Raw genomic sequence first — 21,634 nt, 5'->3', positions numbered from 1 at the left:
TGGTTACTTTCAGCTAGACCCACAGAGCTGTTTCAGATGGGAGGTGTAGATCCGGTGGCCGCTGTCTCCAAGGTCAACCATTCTGCCGAGTCTGCCATCTCCTTGCTTCTGACCCTGAACCCACTCAGGCTGGACCTACGTGGCTTCCTCTATTACCACTGCCTCCGCACCCCAGTACAAGACCACCCCACCATGAACATCCCCTTCCTTTCCTTGGCTGCTCCACCCCTGCAGCCCAGCTCTCCCCGACTCTGCCCTGCCCTGCAGAGAGGACTCACTCTGGCAAATTCTGATCCTCCAGCTCCACCACAAACCAGCTTGCAAACAGGGCCAGCCCACAAGAGTGGGGAACAGGAGAACACACACAAGCACACACGGCCTTCTCCCCACTTCTCTCTGCCTTGCGGTGGGGTGGGGTTCCTCCAGCAGGAGCTGTACCTGCGATGGATCTCCTTGCCCCCTGGGCATTGCTGACCGGGCACAGCCCTGCCAGGTGGCTCTCCTTTGTGCTGTCCCTTGTCTAAAGGACAGTGGCAGAGTCCCAGTGGGGCTACTCCCCCTAGCTTCCTTATCACCTCTCCTAGAAGGTTCTGCAATTTCAATAGCCTTAAAACTAGCTACCTGCTACCTGTTAGGTTCCCTCAGTGGCAATGGGTCTCAGTGAGACATTGATTCACTCCCTAAATGCCTGCAACAACCAGGGCTGGGCCAGTCCAAAGCCAGGAGACTGGAACTCACGTGCATGGCAGAGACTCAACTACTTGAGCCATCACCTGCTGCCTCCCAGGGTGCACAGTAGCAGGAAGCTGGATTGGCAGTGGAGCCAGGACTTGAACCCAGGCCCTCCGATATGGAGTGTGGGAGACCCCAGGTAGCATCTTAGCCACTATACCAAATGCCCGCACACCCTTTATATTATTTTTTTAAGGTTTATTTATTTATTTGAAAGGCAGAGTGACAGTGGGAGAGACAGAGAGATCTTACATCTGCTGGTTCACTCCCCAAATGACCACAATGGCTGGGCCTGGGCCTGGCTGAAACCAGGAGTCTGGAACTCCATCTGGAAGTCCCATATTGGGAGCAGGGGCTCAAGCACTTGGGCCATCTCCTGCTGCTTTCTCAGATGCATTAGCAGGGAGCTGGATGAGAAGTGGAGCAGCCAGAACTCAAACTGGCATCCCGATACGGCACGGCAGCATCCTAAGCAGTAGTTTAACCCACCGAATCACAGTGTTGGCCCCTCCATTCTCGAATATTGCCAAAGTCACTAACTGGTGGATTCTATATGTGCTGACACTTGTCATGATAGAAATTCAAACAAAATATAAATATCTGTTCACTTAAAGTAATAGCAAATCCGTTACATGTGAGCATGTTAAAAACATTTTTAACGTTTGTATTACATATAATTAATTAAGCTAATAAATAACACATTTTTATTAAACACCATTATATTATAGAGCGAAAATGTGATTATGAGAAGAGTGGCATTGTTTCACATGTCTGCAAACCTCTCTGTTGCCTGGATTGGCAGCCAACAGCTGGCTTCGCCTCTCTGCGCCTGCACACAATCTGCTGTGATGCAGTGTTTTGTTGGAACAGGAAGCAAATCTGACTTGCGGATCTGTAGCTGAAAAATGCAGGAGTATTTTAATAGTGGCTTCAGATCGTTCTAGTGGTAACTTCTTAAGGGCAGCTGCAAAGTGAAATCTGAACCTCATCAGTGAACCTCTTATACTCTTATACTTTTTTTTTTTTAAGAGAGAGGGATGGAGAAACAGAGACAGAGAGAAAGAGAGAGCTTCATCCACTGGTTCATTTCCCAAATGGCCACAACAGTGAGAGCTGGGCTGGTCCGGTCCAAAGCCAGAAGCTTCTTCCGGGTCTCCCACATGGGTACTGGGGTCCAAGCACTTGGGCCATCTTCCACTTCTTTCCCAGGCCACTAGCAGAGAGCTGGATTGGAAGTGAAGTAGCCAGGACTCACACTGGCACCCATATGGAAAGCTGGCCCCCTCTCTTGCGTTTTGAATGGGTCTTTTATCCACATAATGCTGTGTCATCTCACACACTGGCATGAAAGATTTCGGTTCATTGAATTATAAAAATCGTCCATGTGGGCCCATTTCAAACAACATAAAGAAGCCACATGTGTAACTATCAACGCCCATCTTATCATAAAAGCCTTTCACTATTGGACAGCTGTCAAATGCACAGCACAGAGAAGTTTCACAAAATTCTCATTTCTGCTTTAAAGCTGAAGTTACTTAACTGACAGCAAATTCTATCGGTTATTGTCATTCAAGTGACAAGCTCACATTGTTCATTGTCAATAAGATATCTGCAAAGTATCTCATTCTGAACAACTTAGTTTTGTCAGTTACACTTTCTTTTTTCTTTTCTTTTCTTTTTTTTTTTTTTTTTTTTGACAGGCAGAGTGGACAGTGAGAGAGAGAGAGAGACAGAGAGAAAGGTCTTCCTTTTGCCGTTGGTTCACCCTCCAATGGCTGCTGCGGCCGGCGCGCTGATCCGATGGCAGGAGCCAGGTGCTTCTCCTGGTCTCTCATGGGGTGCAGGGCCCAAGCACTTGGGCCATCCTCCACTGCACTCCCTGGCCACAGCAGAGAGCTGGCCTGGAAGAGGGGCAACCGGGACAGAATCCGGCGCCCCGACCGGGACTAGAACCCGGTGTGCCGGCGCCGCAAGGCAGAGGATTAGCCTAGTGAGCCGCGACGCCGGCTAGTTACACTTTCAAGTAGAAAAATTTGCACGAGCAAAGTGGCTACCTCAGCTTGTAGCTCAAAACCAAATCATATATGCTCTTCCCTTAAAACAAATACCAGACTAGACTATGTATGCACCGGAAGTTTATGCATGCTTCCTATTTCATCACATGAAAAAATGAAGAGTCATTGAGTTAAGACTTAGGGAAATGAGGGTCTGGCTTTGTGGCACTGCTTGCAACACGGGCATCCCACATCAGAGGGCTTCCTCAAGTGCTGGTGGCTCCACTTCTGATCCAGCTGCCTGCTAATGTACCTGCTAAGGCAGTGGAAGTTGGCCCAAGTGCTCGGGTCCCTGTCGCCCATGTGGGAGACCAAGATGGTGTGCACCTGGCTGTTGAAGCCATTTGGGGAATGAATCAGTGAATGGAAAATATCTCTCACCTCTCCCCCCACCCCATCACTCTGCCTTACAAATAAATAGATCTTTTAACAACACCCCAAATTCCAATGGCAGAAGCTATAATACTTTTTAAAAACAGCTTAATAAAATTAATATGAGGATATTTTAAAACATCATGGAGGCTGGCGCTGCGGCTCACTAGGCTAATCCTCCGCCTTGCGGCACCGGCACACCGGGTTCTAGTCCTGGTCGGGGTGCCGGATTCTGTCCCGGTTGCCCCTCTTCCAGGCCAGCTCTCTGCTGTGGCCCGGGAGTGCAGTGGAGGATGGCCCAAGTGCTTGGGCCCTGCACCCCATGGGAGACCAGGAGAAGCACCTGGCTCCTGCTTTCGGATCAGTGCAGTGTGCCAGCCGCAGTGGCCATTGGGTGGTGAACCAACAGAAAAGGAAGGCCTTTCTGTCTGTCTCTCTCTCCCTCACTGTCCACTCTGCCTGTTAAAAAAAAAAAAAGAAGAAGAAGAAGAAGAAGAAGAAAGAAAGAAACCATTATGGAAACTGGAGTCAAAACACGTGCACTCCAGTGGTGCCGAAGGTGCTGACATCCACGCACACAAGTACTTCTTCCTGCTTCCCCAAAGACACTCTTGAGTGACGCCAGCTTTTGTTTGTTCCTGCACACGTCCAACAGCAAGGACCACAGCGCCAGCCTCCGCAGTGTGGTACCACTGCCCTGGGGCGTGCTCGGGCACCCGCCCTCCAGAACCCTCTGACTTCTGGAGGCTACTTCTTTACAAGACTCTTCCCCTGCACACTATATGAATGGCTTCTCTCTGGTTTCGGGTTGGGTGCAGCCAGTTTACGGGGAACAGCAGCGGGAGATAGAAAGGCAGGAGGAAAGTGAGACAAGGCTGCCTGAGGTCCCCCCAGGTGGCCCTCCCCATACAGCTGCCTCCAGCTTCTCCCTGCCACCCTCCCGCCAAGCCAGGGGAGAGGAATGGCTCCCAGCCCTTGCCGTTCTTACACTGTACCATCTCCCTGCTCAGCAGTTGTAAGTAGTCCCTGTATCAAGTTCTCTTCAGTAACCTTCTGTGTATGCACCAATGTTTCCCTGCACAGACCATAACGCACCATCAGGTCCCCAGACCCAGCCTCCAGGCTGTCATCCCACGTCCCTGGCCAGTGCCGTGTGCATCTCTGCCAGTGGCTCTGTCTTTTCTCATCTCCACCCTGCGGGGCCAACACCAGCACAGGTGGTCTGCTCTTTGTACCTCCTCCCTTTCCTTAGACACCCCTCCCCGACCACGTACATACATACAGGCCAGACTACAAGCACTCTCCCATTTTTACATTTTAATTGGCTGTTACATCTCTAGGAATAATACATGGGAAGAATATAAGCAATGCCCAGGCAAGAATGGCCAGCTGAATGGAGAATGCCCCCAGCACTGTGAAGTCCTGTGTGGCCCCCGTCATCTCCCCTGTAGCCCCCACCTAAGGGAGAACGGTCGTCATTTGCTGGTTTACTCCTCAAATACCCACATCAGCTAAGACCGGGCCAGGCCAAGCCAGGAGCCCGGAACTCAGTCTGGGTCTCTTACGTGGGTGGCAGGGACCCAAGTACTTGGGCCATCACCTGCTGCCTCCCAGGGTGTGCATTAGCAGGAGCCTGGAAGCTGGGCCTGGAATGAAGCATAACCACCGTGGCCACAACACCAGCCCCGGGACCACTGTGTAGACTTTGCATGTATGTTGTCAGTTTGACCTCACAGTATCAGAGAGGAGCTTATTGGTAAAGCAAAGCTGGCTTTCAGCTCATAGTTCAGAAGTGACAGTTCAGGATCAGGCGACCTGTCATCCTGCGTCCAGTGGGAGCTCACTGTGGCGGGGTGGGGGACAGTTGCATGGTAAGCCGGGAAGCAGAGAGAAGAGCTAGGTAGAACTGGAAGTCAAATAATCCAACCTCCCAGGAAAACCACTCTCCCAGGGCCCGTCCCCGGCGGCCTGGGGACCTTCCCCCAGTCCCGCCTCTTCTTGGGAGCTGAGGGCTAGGCCACAGCCATGGGTGTGAAGCCAGGGCCTCGGCAGCTGAGAGGAATTCCCTTGAGGCTTGGGGTGAGGACAAATGAAACTGTGCGTGCAAAGCACACAGCACAGCCCGCAACACACTGCAGAAGACGAACACCTGGCAGTTGTTTAGGTAGTAATCCTGTTTTTTTTTTTTTTTGTCATATTGATGGCATCGTCCCATTGTTTTGAATGGTAATATACCGGGCGCCTTGGAGAGGTGTCTGGCACACAGTAGGGACTCAGGGTGAAAAGGAGCTACAGAACCGTAGGGGTGGGCGCTGTCCATGCCATTCTCTTTCTCTCTCTCTCTCTCTCTTTCTCTCTCAGGGACCTCCCAGACCTAGAGCCCAGGCCCCGCCCAGCACTCAGCTGTAGCCTGGAGTCTGGGACTGGACATGTGGCCTTGTCCACCGCCCAAGGATGATGTAGCTGAGCCCGGCTGAGCGCTGGGGCATAGCCTGCCTGGAAGAGTCTCATTCTGCTCAGGTCTAGGAGGCACCTACTCAAATAAAGAACCATCATCTTTCAAGTCCTAATGAAGCAGGCCGGCATACAGGTTAAAATTGTTAGATTTGTGAACTGGAAGACCACGCCTTCACCACGCCCCTGTGTGACCTCATGCCCCTACCTGGCCACACCTGGGTGCCCACCAGCCAATCAGGGTAATTAAGCACTCCCCTTTGGAAGTGGGTTAAAAGCCTAGGACACAATGTGGCTGGGTCCCTGCTCTTTTTCCCTGTCCTCTTCCTAGGAAGGGGGCTTGCTGTAGCCCCACGCCTCCAGGGCGCATGGCCTTCGCAGATGCTCTTCCACGTGGCTGGTTCCTGGTGCTCAGTGTGAACCCCTATTCATCTCTCTCTCTTAAATAAAGCTCTCACTCTCCTATGCATCTTTCTTACTAAATAAAAGCTTAAAACGTGCCATGCTGCCTCGTTTATCTTTATTGCCGGTATTTAGAATTCTTCTCTAAATATTAGGCAAGAACCCTCTTGGGCTTATTAATATCGGGGATTTAGTAATAAGCCTGTGGTGAAATCGGAAGGCACCCCAAATTCCGGTAGCACACGTGACACCCCGGATAGCACTTCTAGGGAACTTTAAGGGGCCACATTTCAGGGTAAATTTTAGGGGATCTTCTCCGATTTCATGAATTTGGATTCCAAACTTTTGTGTATAGCTTTAAAGAGGCCCTGATGCAGACTCCGCACTGAAAAGGGTAGCTACGAGAGTTATAGATTCCAGGATCTGGATTCTAAGCCTTGTGTTTGCTTAAAAGCCTCTGAAACAGACACTGTGCTGGACAGGGGAGCGGCAAAGGTGTTCCAAGGAGTCAAGGAGTTTTTAACAAAAACTCCAATATTAGAAATTCCTGAGCAAGCCATCCATAAGATCCTCTTCAGATCAGTTGCAGCTTAAATAAAAGGGACCTGACCAGGTGCTAGTGAACACGACTACCTCCATGAAATTAGGATTAAACTTCTACCTCTTAAGTCTTCACAGGTGAATGCGAAAGACATGCCTGACTGTTCCTATAAGCCAATCAGAAACCTTAAGTACTTCAAAGCAAAAAGGATCAGTAAAACTTTGCCTTTGTCTCCTTAAGGCAAACATGCTGTACCTGCCTTTCTTAATTATCTCTGGGAACTGTTATTGAGGATAAAGCTACCTAATGATTTCTTCTATTATTCTTTATACTCAAACTAAATGGGTTTATAATCTAAATAAGGGTAGCCTATCATTACCCACTCTCTGGGAATCTGTAAGATATGTTGTTTTTATTTAAAGGGGAACCCCACCTATAATTGGTTTTGCCCCAGTTTTGCTTATAGTAATTAACAACTTATATGTTTCAGAACTCGACTTCTGGGAGTAACTGACCACACAGGGGACACAGACCTTGGCAATGACCGAGACTGCCCCAGCTCACAGAGCAAATTTGTTAAAATAGGCAGAGACCTCCAGACCCTGGATAGGCAGGGCCTGCACTACACCCCTCATAAGCAGGAAGCAGTTACAGAAGAGACGATTCAACGGCCATCAACTCCCCTTAGGATTAAAGGATGGAGTCTCTAAGGGGGGAATGAAGTGGGCAGGAATATAGGTTAAATCGATTAGGCTTGTGAGCGGGAAGACCACGCCTTCACCACGCCTCTGTGTGACCTCATTCCCCTACCTGGCCACACCTGGGTGCCCACCAGCCAATCAGGGTAATTAAGCACTCCCCTTTGGAAGTGGGTTAAAAGCCTAGGACACAATGTGGCCCGGCCCCTGCTATTCTTCCCTGGCCTTTTGTCAGGAGGGGGCTTGCTGTAGCCCCGCACTGCCAGGGTGCAGGGCCCTCGGGCCATGTGCTCTAGGCTTCCTGGCCCAGATACAGGCCTAGATGCTCTTCCCCGTGGCTGGTTCCTGGTGCTCAGTATGAACCCCTATTTACCTCTCTCTCTCCAATAAAGCTCTCACTCTCCTATGCATCTTTCTTACTAAATAAAAGCTTAAAATGTACCATGCTGCCTCGTTTATCTTTATTGCCGGTATTTAGAATTCTTCTCTAAATATTAGGCAAGAACCCTCTTGGGCTTATTAATATCGGAGATTTAGTAATAAGCCTGTGGTGAAATCGGAAGGCACCCCAAATTCCGGTAGCACATGTGGCACCCCAAATAGCATTTCTAGGGAACTTTAAGAGGCCACATTTCAGGGTAAATTTTAGGGGGTCTTCTCCGATTTCACTAACAAGGAGCACAGAGCAAAACAAGGCAGTGTAAAGGTGTCACCAGGGAGGGAAAGGCAACTGCCATCATCCACACCCTCCGCTCTGGGGCCGAGGTGCAGGCGGGCTGGCTCGGGGGAGAAAGCTGGTATGCAGTGGGCCCGCGTCGGGAGAAGCAAGACAAGGGCAATGAGGCTGGCAGAGGGGACAGGGTGCAGAGAGGCCACAGAGATCCCGGCCTTTGCAAAGGTGGCCTTGGCCCGCCCTGGTTAGCTACGCCGAAAGCTGCTGGTGGCTCATGTGCTGGCCTTACCGGGGCCTCACCTGTGGCCTCCCCACTCTGCCCTTGGCCCTGAGCTCAGGGGGACGCTGGGCAGGGCCCCTGGAGGCCTCTGAAGCAGGGAAAAGGAAGTCCATGAGTGGCAGCCGCTCGCAAAGCCTCCAGGGCCCCAGGGTGACCCAGTGGGGTGCGTTTGTCTCTGGCAGGAGACAGGAAATGTGACAGCCTTTTCCTGGAACATCAAGGGCCCCGAGGCGGCTGTCACACTGATGGGGCCTCCAGGACTGCCTGTCAGGGAGAGCTGGAAGCAAAGTGAGCTCCAGGGAGCTCTGCCTCGCCAGGCACTGCCACAGCTGCCCAGCCTGGCTCTGCCGGCAGATGAGGGCTGCCGGGAGAGGAGAGGAGAGCCGACGGGGTGGGGGCAGACGCTGACCAGGAGTCACCTGGCCTGTTCCATCCCTCCCTCCTCACTCTGATGCCAGCTGTTACATGCCTATTGTGTGTCTCTTCAAAGTCTCTGGCCTGTGTGGACCACAGCAGCCATGGAGAGCATCCAGTTCTATGCTGGCTTTTCCTGTACATACACACCTGTAATAAAGCTTGATTTACAAATTAGGCACAGTGAGAGATTAACAACCGTGACTCATAATAAAATAGCAGAGTCGGGGTGGGTGTTGGGGTGCAGCAGTTAAGATGTCACTTAGCACATTCACCTGCCATGGTGCAGTGCCGGGTTCAAGTCCTGGCCCTGGGTCCTTTGCTTCTGATCCAGGTTCCTGCTAATGTGCACCCTGGGAGGCAGCGGTGAGGGTTCAGGTTCTTGTGTCCCTGCCAGACAGAAAGCCAGGGCACCTGTCCCAGCCCTAGCTGTTGTGGGCATTTGGGGAGTGAATCTTTCTCTGCCTTTCAAATAAATAATAAGTATTTTTTTAAGAAATTGTAGGGCTGGCATGGTGGGTTAAGCCATCATCTGCAATGCCAGTATCCCATATCAGAGCACGGGTTCATGTCCCAACTGCTCTGCTTCCTATCTAGCTTCCTGCCAATGTACCTGGGAAGGCAGCAGAAAATTAGTCAAATCCTTGGGCCCCTGCCACTCATGTGGGAGACCCAGATGGAGCTTCTGGCTCCTACTTTTGGCCTGGTCCAAACCCAATTGTTGCAGCCATTTGGGGAGTGAACCAGCAGATGGAAGATCTCTGTCTCTCTGTAACTATAACTTTCAAAAAAATTTTTAAAGATTTATTTACTTATTTGAAAGGCAGAGTTACAGAGAGACAAGGAGAGAGAGAGAGAGAGAGAGAGAGAGAGAGAATCTCCCATCCACTGGCTTATTCCACAAATGGCCACAATGGCCAGGGCTGCACCAGGCTGAAGCTGGGAGCCAGGAGCTTCTCCCGGGTCTCCCACGTGAATGCAAGGACCCAAGCACTTGGGCCATCTTCCACTGCTTTCCCAGGCACATTAGCAGGGAGCTGGATCGGAAGTGGAGCAGCCAGGACTTGAACTGGCACCCAAATGGGATGCCGGGGCTGCAGATGGCAGCGTAACCCACTGCACCACAGCATCGGCCCCTCAAATACAATTTTTAAAAACAAAAAGGAGGAAGAGAAACATTCTTCTGAAAAATCTAAAAAAATTAAACATTTAAGTAATAAAAGGCAGCAAAACTGTGGCAATATACTCTAACGAAATTGAGCATTACCATTACTCCTGTGCCCTGGGAGCATGGTGTAGAGACAGAAGGGTCACCTGAACACAAGCAAGGAGGAACGTGACGGTGACGGTGGGTCTGACAGCCCAGACAGCCAGCAGATAACTGACGAGTGGGCGGGGCCTACAGCAGAGACACTGGACAAAAGATGACTCACATGAAGGATGGCCAGAGCAGGGTGGCGAGAGATTGTATCACAACAGAGCACTATTTAAAACTTACAACTTATTTCTGGAAATTTCCATTTTGTATTTTCAAACAATGGTTGACAGTAGGTAACAAAGTGTGAAAAGCAAAACGGCAGATAAGGGCGTGGGTGTGGGGAGACTGCCGTAATGTGCTCATGTGTTTATCAGCAACCATTCATGGAACCTCAGTGGGGGGCAGCTAACCCAGAAAAATGGAGGTCAGGGTGCTAGCAGCACGAACAGTGCTGGGCGTGTGTACCCACATGTGCATGTCTGTGTGCACACGTGCGTGCCCCATGTCCCAGGGCAACCTTTGGTCTCTAGTGCATGAGCATCTGGCCACCCGCATAAGGAGAGGAGAGGGATCTGGTAAATTCATTGGGCGGCCACCACAGGGAGGTGGACAAGGGGGTCTCCATACAGGGGGGAGAGGGCGGTTTTCCTTTGGAAGCATTAAGCCCCCCATTCCCCACCTCCACCTGTGGCCTGTGGCCTGATGACCCCTGGCACAGCCTCGGGGTAGGGACAGCTTCAGCTATGGACACTGACTCCTCTCAGAGGAAATCTGAGAGGAGACCCCCCCCCCCGGCCCTTCCCCCAGGCAAGGCAGGGTCAGAAGGAGCAGCAATGTTGTTCCATTGATGCCACGCGCCCGCCAGTGCCCACGTCTGCTGCAAGCTACCCGTCACGCTCAATGCTGCCTCTGTTGCCAGGTTCCTCGTGAAAAGTCCCTGTGTGTGGCTCCCAGCTCCAGTGAGGGCTTCAGGACAAGGTCTCCATTCATGCCAGGCTAGCTCTTGTTGGCCACACAGGCAGCCCTTGCTCCCCGAGGAGAGCTGCCTGGGCTATGGGGGGATCTTCCCCATTGGAGTCTACAGAGGCCAAGGGCACGCTGGCAGGACACGCCCCCTCCATTCAGCATCATCTACTATCCACCTTCTGGGGAAGCGTGACTCTGGCTCAGAGCAACAGGACCCCAGGGAGCACACATCAACCAGAGGGAAGTGTGCTCGGAGTGTCCCCGGGGGTACTTCCTGTTATCGCGAGACCTACAGGATGTGGGTTTGGTTCCCCTTGCTCCAGATACACAGCCTGCTGTGTGAACCAGGCTCATAGTAGATTGACCTACAGCTCATTGTACATTCACAGTAATACATTAGCATGCTAAGGGATGCACCTGCCAGCCGCCATGATGGGAAACATCGGGCTATAGGAGGCACAAAAAGGGGTGGCTACTGGATTACAGAGAATCTCCATCTACTTCCCCAAAATCCATAAAGATTCCTTGTCCTGTTAGAATGCACCTTCCCTCTATGGAATGTACCTCTTTTTTTTTTTTTTTTTTTTTTTTGGACAGGCAGAGAGAAAGAGAGAGAGAGAGAGAGTTATAGACAGTGAGAGAGGGACAGAGAGAAAGGTCTTCCTTCCGTAGGTTCACTCTCCTAATGGCCGCTATGGCCGGCGCAGCACCGATCCGAAGCCAGGAGCCAGGTGCTTCCTCCCAGTCTCCCATGCGGGTGCAGGGCCCAAGGACTTGGACCATCCTCCATTGCCCTCCCGGGCCACAGCAGACAGCTGGACTGGAAGAGGGGCAACCGGGACAGAATCCAGTGCCCCAACTGGGACTAGAACCCCGGGGTGCTGGCACCGCAGGCAGAGGATTAGCCAAGTGAGCTGCAGCGCCAGTCCCTCTCCTTTCACTAAACAGTCCACAGAATGCTAACGGGTCACTCTCTTTTGAGTGGCCCCCGCTCTGTGGAGTGTGTATTTTTGCTTCCTCAGTAAAAGTCTTGGCTGCTTGCTGTTCACTCTCCTTCCACTCAGTTAGGACTTGGTTCTTGACGGGAAGTCGGACCCTGGGTACTGGCAGCCATCACCGTCCAGTGCCATCTTTATTGGCGAGCCAGCCAGGAGAGAGAGAGCAGGCCAGACTCCAGCAAGGCACGTGCACCTCATCCAATGCTTCTTCCAGTGAGCCCATCTGTCTGCCAAGGCTTCCCTTCACCTCACTGAGGCCCCCAGATGTCTCAGTTTGGGTGCCAGCTGAGATGCGGGAGGCAGGGGACGATGCTCCACTCTGATCCTCTGGGATGCGTGAGTCTGTGGCCAACAGTGACCTCCCTGTGAGCCAGTCTGGTTCCCCTCCAAGCACTGCAACTCCCCTAGGTCACGGGGCGGTGCAAATTTGCACTCTGCCTGGGGAGCCCACTCTCTGACAATGGTCATTCGGATGCTTGTAACATCATTCACAAGCCATACAAGATCCTCAACTTAGAACCATCCTGCTATAGATACATTGCCTGTGGTGGCCTCGGCAGAGCCAGATCAGATTTCCAGGGCCTTCTGTGGCCCTCGCTACACCACGCAGGTTCAAGTGGTCCTAGCCACTGCCTGACAGCAGTGCAGGGGACGCCAGTCCATGCCGTGCTGAAGGCCGACCGGCAATTACTCCCCCACCCCCTCCCTTTCCTACGTCTGTCTCTGCCTTCCTGGCTCACACGGATTCTTCCTTTTGCTTCTCCGCTGGGAGATCCAATGTGTGTGAATTTATCTCCAGGGTCCGGGGCTGTAATTTATGTGTCTGAGGTTTTCTGTACCCTTCTAGGAGTTTCTCTAAAGCAAAAAGAGTGAGAAGCCCCTGCAAGGTGCAGTGGTGTTTGCAAAGATGGTAGTGCACAAAACTCAAATGCTCCTTAGCAAAAAAAAAAAAATCCCACCCCTGAGAGAGTAGGAACTCCCTCCACCCCAGGATAAACAGGTCCACTAACAGTAACACTGCTCCAATTGGATCTGCGTTGTAAGAGGGAGTGAAGATGTGGGGGGGTGCCCTAGGCTCAGACCTTCATGGTCCTGTGTCAGCAAACTGAGCAGGTGACGCAGGTGCACATCAACCTGCTTCTATCCTGGAGCCTGGTATCTTAGGTGATCTTTACTGGGCCCTCTCCAAGGAGGCCACTGCCCCACCAATTTCTCTCTCACCTCTGACCTCTGATGGTCTTCTCCTCCTGGGCCCTCCTCCACCATATCTCAACAACCTTGCACCACCCCCTCTTCCCTTGGGAGGCCTATCCCACTCCCCCAGGGGGCTCCCCAGCTGTGATGATCAGAGCCCCAGACTCAACAACTCCTCGTCCTCGCCGTGGGGCACAGAACCAAAGCCCAGGAGACCTCCTCCCTTTGAGAGCGGTTATTTCTTTGAAAGGCAGGGAGAGACCGAGAGAGCTCTTCCATCTTGCTGGTTCACTCCCTTGATGGCCACAAAGACTGATGTGAGCCAGGCTGAAGCCAGGAGCCAGCAGCTCTATCCAAGCCTCCCACATGGGTGTCAGCGACCCAAGCGCTTGGACCATCACCCGCTGCTTTTCCACGCACATCAGCAGGAAGCTGGGTTGGAAAGAGAGCAGCCAGGATGTGAACTGGCAGTGCTTTGGGGATGCTGGCATCACAGTGAGAGTTTAACCTGTTGTGTGGCAACCCCAGCCCCTAGGCCAGACTTCCTACTGTGGTCATGGCTTCCCTGCCACCTTGGGGACACCTAGGCTCACAGAGGCTTATGTTGTCCTGGTCAACCACTCTGGACCCTGGGCCTCTGACCCTGGCACAAGAAGCCACACTCCCCCTGAATCTGCACAATGGCAGACTTGCCATGTTCTTGTAGTTTCCACATCAGTGCCAGAACGCCCAGTGCCCCTCCTGGGGAGAGACCTACTGAGCAAACTAGATACTATAGTCAGGTCAACGAAGTTCTAGAAGCCAGTGCCCTTATTTTTCTGTCTCTTAAGGAAGAGTTAAGAGCGGGGTCCCTCACCCCAAGATACCTCCTTGCTGGGTCTCTAACATACTATAGTGGGGGGACACTGGGAAACCCACAAGGGCAAAGGCTGTCAAGCCCATCGAGACCCGAGACCCCATCTCATGCCCTTGTAAAAGACAATCTCTCACCTGACTTGAACCCAAAAAAAGAGCTACAACCCATAATCTCAAAATTCTTCAAGTGTGGGTTAATAAGGCTTTGTCCAACCCCTCTAACTCACCCGTTCTGAAGGATAATGGCTAGTTATTTATTTATTTTCATCTATTTGAAAGGAGAAGTTACAGAGAAAGAGGAAGGGACAGAGACAGAGAGCTCTTCCAGCCACAAGTTCACTCTCCAGATGCCCCCAACAGCCAGACTGAAGTCAGGAGCCAGGAACTCCATCTTGGTCTCTGACATAGGCAGAGGCCCACGTACCTGAGCCATTCTCTGCCTCCCAGGATGTGCTGGCAAGACACTGGATGAGAAGCAGGGTCGCTGGGACTTGAACCAGCCCTCCGGTATGCGATGTGTGGGTAGCCTAAGCAGTGACCCAGCCTGCGGCACCACACCACCCACCTCAGGATCTAAGAACGAGTCTGTGAGCCCCACACCCTCAGCAGTTCTGAACCCCACTACGCTTTCTCCACCACCCATTTCTGTTTGCTAAGTGCACGGCCTCTTCTCGTACCCCACATCTTCCTTCAAGCAAGGGAATCGCTGAGCCCGCCCTCACAACTATCGAGAAAGCTTCCTTAGCCGTCACAGCCGAGCCAAATCCTTCCCTATTGCACCCCGAACTACACTCATGGGTGCCCTGCAGGTGGAAGGAGTCAGCCACGTGACACCTGCTGGGGGAGCGCTTTCCCTTGGTTTTTCCACCAAGCCCTGGCCTACCGAGACCTACTTAGGCCTGACAAGTGGCAGAAATCACCAAACGGCAGAGCTAACAACTTTCACCTGGGTAAAGCAGATGCTGACACTTGAAAATCCCTAAAACCACACTCTAAACCCAACACCTGTGCCCTGCCCACATAGGGCAGAGTCTGCAGACACCATGGTCTGAGTCCAGCGGCCCTTTCTCCCACCAATGAGTGTCTCTGTCCATGAGCCGCCAAGTCTGGCCAGAAAGAAATGGGCCATGGGGCTGATCTTAGCAGGCACAGGGGTGGCCGCTGTGTTAGCCACTCCTTGGGGAGGTATTGCTTACCTGGAAGCAACTTTTTTTTTTTTTTTTACAGGTAGAGTGGACAGTGAGAGAGAGAGACAGAGAGAAAGGTCTTCCTTTTTTGCGGTTGGTTCACCCTCCAATGGCCGCCGCGGCTGGCGCACCACGCTGATCCGAAGGCAGGAGCCAGATGTTTATCCTGGTCTCCCATGGGGTGCAGGGCCCAAGCACTTGGGCCATCCTCCACTGCACTCCCTGGCCACAGCAGAGAGCTGGCCTGGAAGAGGGGCAACCGGGACAGAATCCGGTGCCCCGACCGGGACTAGAACCCGGTGTGCCGGTGCTGCATTTGCGGCCATCTGGGAAGTGAACCAGCGAATGAAAGTTCTCTCTCTGTAACTCTACTGCTTAAACAAATAAATAAATATTTTTTAAAAGAAACAATGTACTTAAAAAAGAAAGAAATTTATGATCTGCTAAAAGGCTACACTTCTTTGGACAAGGGGCCCTAATGCTATCTGGCAAGTGGGAAAAGTTGCTCCTCCAGGCATCACTGGGGTTTTACCTCTCCTGGGACACTGAATAGCTTTAAAGTTGCTACCAGTTTTCTTCTACGTCTGTTCAATTTACTGTTACATTTGTTCCCTCCAGATCCAGCAATTCGTCAAAGTGACGTTCAGCTCCTGCCTCACCGTCTCCACTGCTGGAAGTCCTGGATCAGGTATCCAGGATGGGTGGGGCCAAGTCCACACAGGGCACTGAAGAAGTTACAGAAGACAGCGCCTCACCCCTCCTCACCCCTAAGATTAAGGAGGGGATTCTCTGATGGGGGAAGAGATGGGAACTGCAGGGAGCAGCTCAGCCACCTGGGGATCCTTTCTGCTGTCTTAAGACCTTCAGCATGGGGTCTGGTTCCCTTTGCCCCTGTCTGGACCAGGCCAAGACTGACCTAGATTAACCTATGGTTCAGAATACCTTCATTATAATATACTCCTGTTCTAAGTGACACACCTATCAGCCACCATAACAGGAAACACGGGCCCACATAAGGAGCAAAAAAGGGCAACTGCTAGATTCTAGAAGATTCTCTCCTACCTCCTGGAAAGGCCATGAATACCCCTCCCCCTTATTAGAATGCACCTCCCCTTTCATTAAATGACCCACATAACGTTAAAATAGTTCAGAGGTGGGTCTCCTCCCCTCCGAGTAGGCCCCACGCTATGAGGTGTGTGTCATTGCTTTCCCATTAAAATACTTGCTGCTGGCCATCTGCTACTCTTCAGCTCACTGCTGAATTCTTTCTTGAAGTGAAATCAAGGGCCTGAGTACCAGGCAGCCGCACTGGGTACCGAGAGGAGCAGGCTGGGGAGCCCACGCCCACCAGTGGGTCTTCCCAGAGCTGATGTACCTCTCTGTGCGCAGGCATCCAAGCTCCTGCTGCCGCCGCGAAACGTCAGTGGGAGGACACGCACGAATAAAGCAGATGGAAGAATTTCTTCTCTCACAGAGAGCTGAGCGGGGAGGAAAGAGCTGTCCAGAAGGGGCCTATGTTGAGGGACAGGACGGAGTCAGTTCTGAGTAACAGAGCCGCAGATGGGGACCTTACAGGTCAGAGGGCAAATGTCTTGGCTTTTTAGAAATGCCTGTTTTAGGGGCTGGCGCTGTGAGGTGGCAGGTAAAGCCACCACCTGCAATGCCAGCATCCCATATGGGCGCTGGTTTGCGTCCTGGCTGTTCCATTTCCAATTCATCCATGGAAGATGGCCCAAGTGCTTGGACCCCTGTACCTCCGTGGGAGACCCAGAAGAAGCTCCTGGCTCCTGATCGGCACAGCTCCAGCCACTGCGGCCAACTGGAGAGTGAACCAGCGGATGGGAGACCTCTCTCTCTCTCTCTCTCTCTCTCTATCTCTCTAATTTTACCTATCAAATAATTTTTTTTTTTTAAAGAATTGGAGTTGGGATGAGGGGGCGTTTCAGATCACGTCCAGGTTCCTGGTTGGGCAGTGGTGCCCATGGCCTTCCTGATTGGTCCACAATACCTCATTCTTTCTGATGGAAAAGTGGGCTTGGTTGGTCTGGGAAGGACAAGCAGGTGGTATTTACTTTGTGTGGCAGGCCTGGAATTCCTGGAAAAGAAACCACTGGAGACAAGACTTGGAGATGTTATCTGCTGCAGAAACAAATGACCTCAGGAGTCGGTGATTAGGGCCAGCTGCACCCCTCCCTCCATTCAGTGAGTTAATTTTAGTAAGGGCTGATTAGCAGGGTGAGGACACCTGGCTGGCGGTATCTGGCATCTGCACTCAAGTCACCGCAGGCACCACACAGGCATTCGGTTTCACTTTACACAGATGTTGCACAAACTCCCTGCTCATCACCATCCAGCCCCATGACAGCAGGGGCTGGGCCAGGCCAAAGCCAGGAGTTAGGAGCTCCATGCAAGTCTCCCACATACGTAGAAGGTAGGGACCCAAGTACTTGCACGTTAGTGGGAAGCTGGATCAAGAGCGGGATCGGAACTCGAGCCCACACACCCCAACACGGGGTGCAGAGTTAATTGCTACACCAAACATCCACCTGACAGCCCAGTTACGGGGTCCTCACCCTTCCTGCCCCCTAAGATGATCTCTGAGGTCCGCGATGGCAGTGACCTCAAGGAGCCTGGGGCACTGCAGAGAAGGGCGGGAGATTGGGGTTAAGTAAACTGGCCTAGGGAGGCCCCTGGCACAGCGCCTGTCATCCACGGCCTCCTCCTGTAGTCCTTAGCTCAGAACTCTATGGGCTCTTTCCAAGTGCCCTTCCTGGGTCAGCATGATGCTACCAAAGCTGCTTCCCTCCTGTCCATCCTCCAGTGGGGAGGGAGAACAAAAGAGCCCTGAGCCAGGAGGCAGGAGGGTTCCTTGGAACCTGAAAGTGTCCCCAGCGCCCTGGGGCGGGTAGGCTGCCCCATCCCAGCGGCTTCTCGGGTCTGGGACAGAGTGCACACTGGCTGCCACAAGCGTCCCTGCCAGGAACACGCGCAAAGCCCATGGGTCGGCCGGTGCATGGAGGCATCTCGTACAGGAGGGCAGGTGCCTAGGCTGCACAGGGAGGCCGCTCAGTACCTCTCTCCGGCGATACTCGCTTTTAGCCGGTGGGCAGCGGGCCAGGCAGAGCTGGGGGAAGAAAGCTGCCTTTCCCACCGGCAGCGCCCGCCTGCGGAGCGGAGCCAGAGGGTGGGGGAGATGCGTGTGAAGGAAGCGCTTTGGAAATTCCTCACATTTTTTGGCCTTTGTCTCTGGGCATTGAGATGGAGACCCACGTTTTACTCTATTACCCGGGCGGAGAGCTCGCAGTCTCCCCCTTTGCATTCAAAAGGAAGATCCCAGCACAGAGCTGAAAGAGCTCCCGGGCTGTTTTTTTCATCTCAATGACCAATTGAGTCACTGGGGTGGGGGTGGGGATGGGAGAGCAAAGAGATTTGCTTGCTTCTGCTCCTTCCTCCAATCACTCCCTCCAGGGTCTCTTAGCCTGATCCTAAGTAATGCAAATACGATGCCTCTTTGGGAGCCGAGCAGCCCTCTCACACTCCCTGGGGTCCCAGAGGGTCTCCAGCACACCTGTGGGCAGGTGGACACTACGGGGAGCCAGGACACCTGCAGCCGGATCTCCAGCAAAAACTACTGTCGATTTGCAAGCCATGTTGCCTCGGCATCCCAGCATGAGGAAGGGTTTGGCCTCCTTCTCCCTTCCCAAGAGCGAGGGCTCCAAAGGGGACAGTCCCGGCGTGCTTGCTGTAAGCACAGTAGCAGGGGACAGGGACATTGCGGCCACCTTCCATCGCGAGATTAGCCGCAGCCCTCTTCGGCCCCCTATTTCAGACACCCACGCACCTGTGGGTCCACCGCGCTTCCGCAGTGGTCAAGTAAGCAGGATCTCCGTAGCCGGTCTGAGATCCCTGTGCTTTGATGGCCCCAGGGAGCGCTCTCCCACCGGATGCCACTTTGCATCTAAATTAACTGATTTGGGGGGCAGCGGGAGGAGGCAGCCGGAGCCTCCACACTGTGTCTAACCCCAGAGCCGACCCCGACTTTGTCCCCTCACTCTTCTCCCAAGGGCTGGTGCTCTCCGTGTGTCTTGCAGTTCTGAGAAGGGGTCGCCCGAGTCACTCTGTCCCTTTGTCACCCAAAGGAAGTCTTCATCAAGTGACCCTACAGAAAGTGCATCACATTTCTTGGGCAGTTTCTCAGTACCCTCTCAGAGACCCCCATGCCTATGGCCAACCTTGGTACCCACCCCCAACCCCCTCCAAGGGGAAAAAACTGGGCAAAGTCCAAGGCGGCGGCCAATGGTCAATGGGATTGCCATTCACTAATTGTCATTTACTTTTTTTTTTTTTTTTTTTTTTTTTTTTTTTTTTTGACAGGCAGAGTGGACAGTGAGAGAGACAGAGAGAGAAAGGTCTTCCTTTTGCCGCTGGTTCACCCTCCAATGGCCGCCGCTGCAGCCGGCGCACCGCGCTGATCCTGGCAGGAGCCAGGATCCAGGTGCTTTTCCTGGTCTCCCATGGGGTGCAGGGCCCAAGCACCTGGGCCATCCTCCACTGCACTCCCTGGCCATAGCAGAGAGCTGGCCTGGAAGAGGGGCAACCGGGACAGAATCCGGCGCCCCAACCGGGACTAGAACCCGGTGTGCCGGCGCCGCAAGGTGGAGGATTAGCCTATTGAGCCACGGCGCCGGCCTAATTGTCATTTACTAATCGCATTCAGCCCCAAAGCTTCCTTCCTCTCCTCTGAGAAAGGAAAGTGCTGGACCAGAAGGTTCCTTCCAGCCGCAACAGCCTGAGGCTACAGGCCCAGCTTCCCCACGGCCATCCTCTGAGCCTCGGCGGGGTGGGGGTGGGGTCCCAGGCAGCCCCCAGAGACTGTCAGAGTCAGCTTCCTTGTGGTAATTTCTCCAAAAGAATGCCTAGCCCTGCTTTTTTGCACATATATGGTGCACAAAGTGATAAAGTTTATCTAGAAGGTAAGAGTGCACACACACACACACACACACACACGGGCATAGTTAGAATGGACCAGAGAGCGAAGGGAAACAGAAAGAGAGAGAGAGAGAGAGGGATACCCTCAGCACCTCGTTTTGTAAGGTGATCTGGTCATCTGGGGAGTTTATGACACCTCCATAAAATTCCACCTGGAGCTTAATACACATGTTTCCATGGTGACCCTTCCGCAGGTCCCCAAGGAACACCAGAAGTCCTGGGAAAGGGGGTGTTCTGACACAGCATTAGGCTGTATTGGAAGAGGAGTGCCCAGACCTCAGCCTGGCCCGCCAACATGGGACGCGGGCATTCCAAGCTGTGGCTTAACCCATTGCAGCTCAACTCCTGCCACTCATTGGCCATCTTGGCTCTCTCCCTGTGATTCTGAAAGTGTCACTTTTATCATGTAATTTACACTGGATGGAAGACCAGTACAACAGTGGCCCCTTTAAAAACACCATGCTCTACTGGGCTGGCGCCGTGGCGGTGTAGCAAGTAAAGTCGCCACCTGCAGTGCCAGCATCCCATACGGGTGCCAGTTCCGGTCCTGGTTGCTCCACTTCTGATCCAGCTCCTTGCTAATGATACGCAGGGGAAGATGGCCCAAGTGCTTGGGCCTCTGCCCCGCCACGTGAGAGATCTGGAAGAAGCTCCTAGCCATCTGGGGAGTGAACCAGCAGATGGGAGACCTCTGTGTGTCTCTCCCTCTCAATGTGCATAATAACTTTGCATAAATAAATAATTCAAAAGCAAAACAGTCTACCACGTGCACTTGGGCCATAGATGATTGGGCCTGGAGGCTGCCATTGTATTAGTCAGCCAGCATCCTATGAGATAGCACCAGCCCGGAGCTAGTGATTTCCTGAACCAATCATGTGCTGGATGCACAGCAGACGGAAGCCCAGTGGTTGTCAGTGAGAGAAGCAGGACAGGCGCAGGAAGAAAAGCAGAGACATGAGCGGAGCCCGGAGAGCGCTGGATCCTGCCCTCCTGCCGGCATGGGGCGGCCTCCCTGCAGCCTCTCGGCACCTTTGCGTCAAAAGTCCTAGCTCGCATGCGCCGCAGGTGTGCTGTGTGTGTTCCTGAAAAACGGCTAACAGGGCGCCTGCGCGGATTCCTGACCCGCCTGCTTGCCCTCACGCCTTGTCCGGCTGGCGTGGCTCTCCCTGGCGCCCTTGGAAGCCAGCCCTCCCTTTGAGTGCGGCTCTGCGGGGTCTCTGGTGCCTTTCCTGCAGTTACAGGATGTGAAACGGAGCCGAGGCCCACGGGAGACACCGGGATCACGTCCCCACTAGGATTCGAGGCCAGGGAGACAGCGCTAAGAGGTCTTCCTCTCCCGGCACGCCCTGGAGCCCCCCTTCGCAGCTCCCGGTCCCCAGGGGCCCTGGATCTCCCTGTCCTTGGGGAGCAAAGCCACCTGCCGGCACCCATGATTTTGTTGGGTTCCCCAGGCCCCCTCCACCCAGTGTGCTCCGCTCTGGCTGGTTCCTCCAGTCGCAGGGGACTGAAACTGGAGAAGAATGAGTGGAAGTTTGTAGCTTTCATCTCTTAAACAAATAGCAAATTC

The 21,634-nt window shown here is 53.1% G+C and overlaps 1 long non-coding RNA gene across 1 annotated transcript; it reads left to right on the top strand.

The window, feature by feature from the left end:
• The first annotated feature begins 14,897 nt into the window (after positions 1 to 14,897).
• Positions 14,898 to 16,940, top strand: LOC149127593 (uncharacterized). Its single transcript, XR_016231291.1, has 3 exons — positions 14,898 to 15,076; positions 15,697 to 15,766; positions 16,468 to 16,940. It is a non-coding gene; the product is annotated as an uncharacterized LOC149127593 (long non-coding RNA).
• Positions 16,941 to 21,634: the final 4,694 nt, after the last annotated feature.

Source organism: Oryctolagus cuniculus, chromosome 3, assembly GCF_051225735.1.
Source record: "Oryctolagus cuniculus isolate XC-2025 breed Fujian yellow rabbit chromosome 3, ASM5122573v1, whole genome shotgun sequence".
Lineage (NCBI taxonomy): Eukaryota > Metazoa > Chordata > Mammalia > Lagomorpha > Leporidae > Oryctolagus > Oryctolagus cuniculus.
Note: the sequence above shows the minus strand (reverse complement) of the source record. Positions and strands in the feature narration are given on the sequence as shown.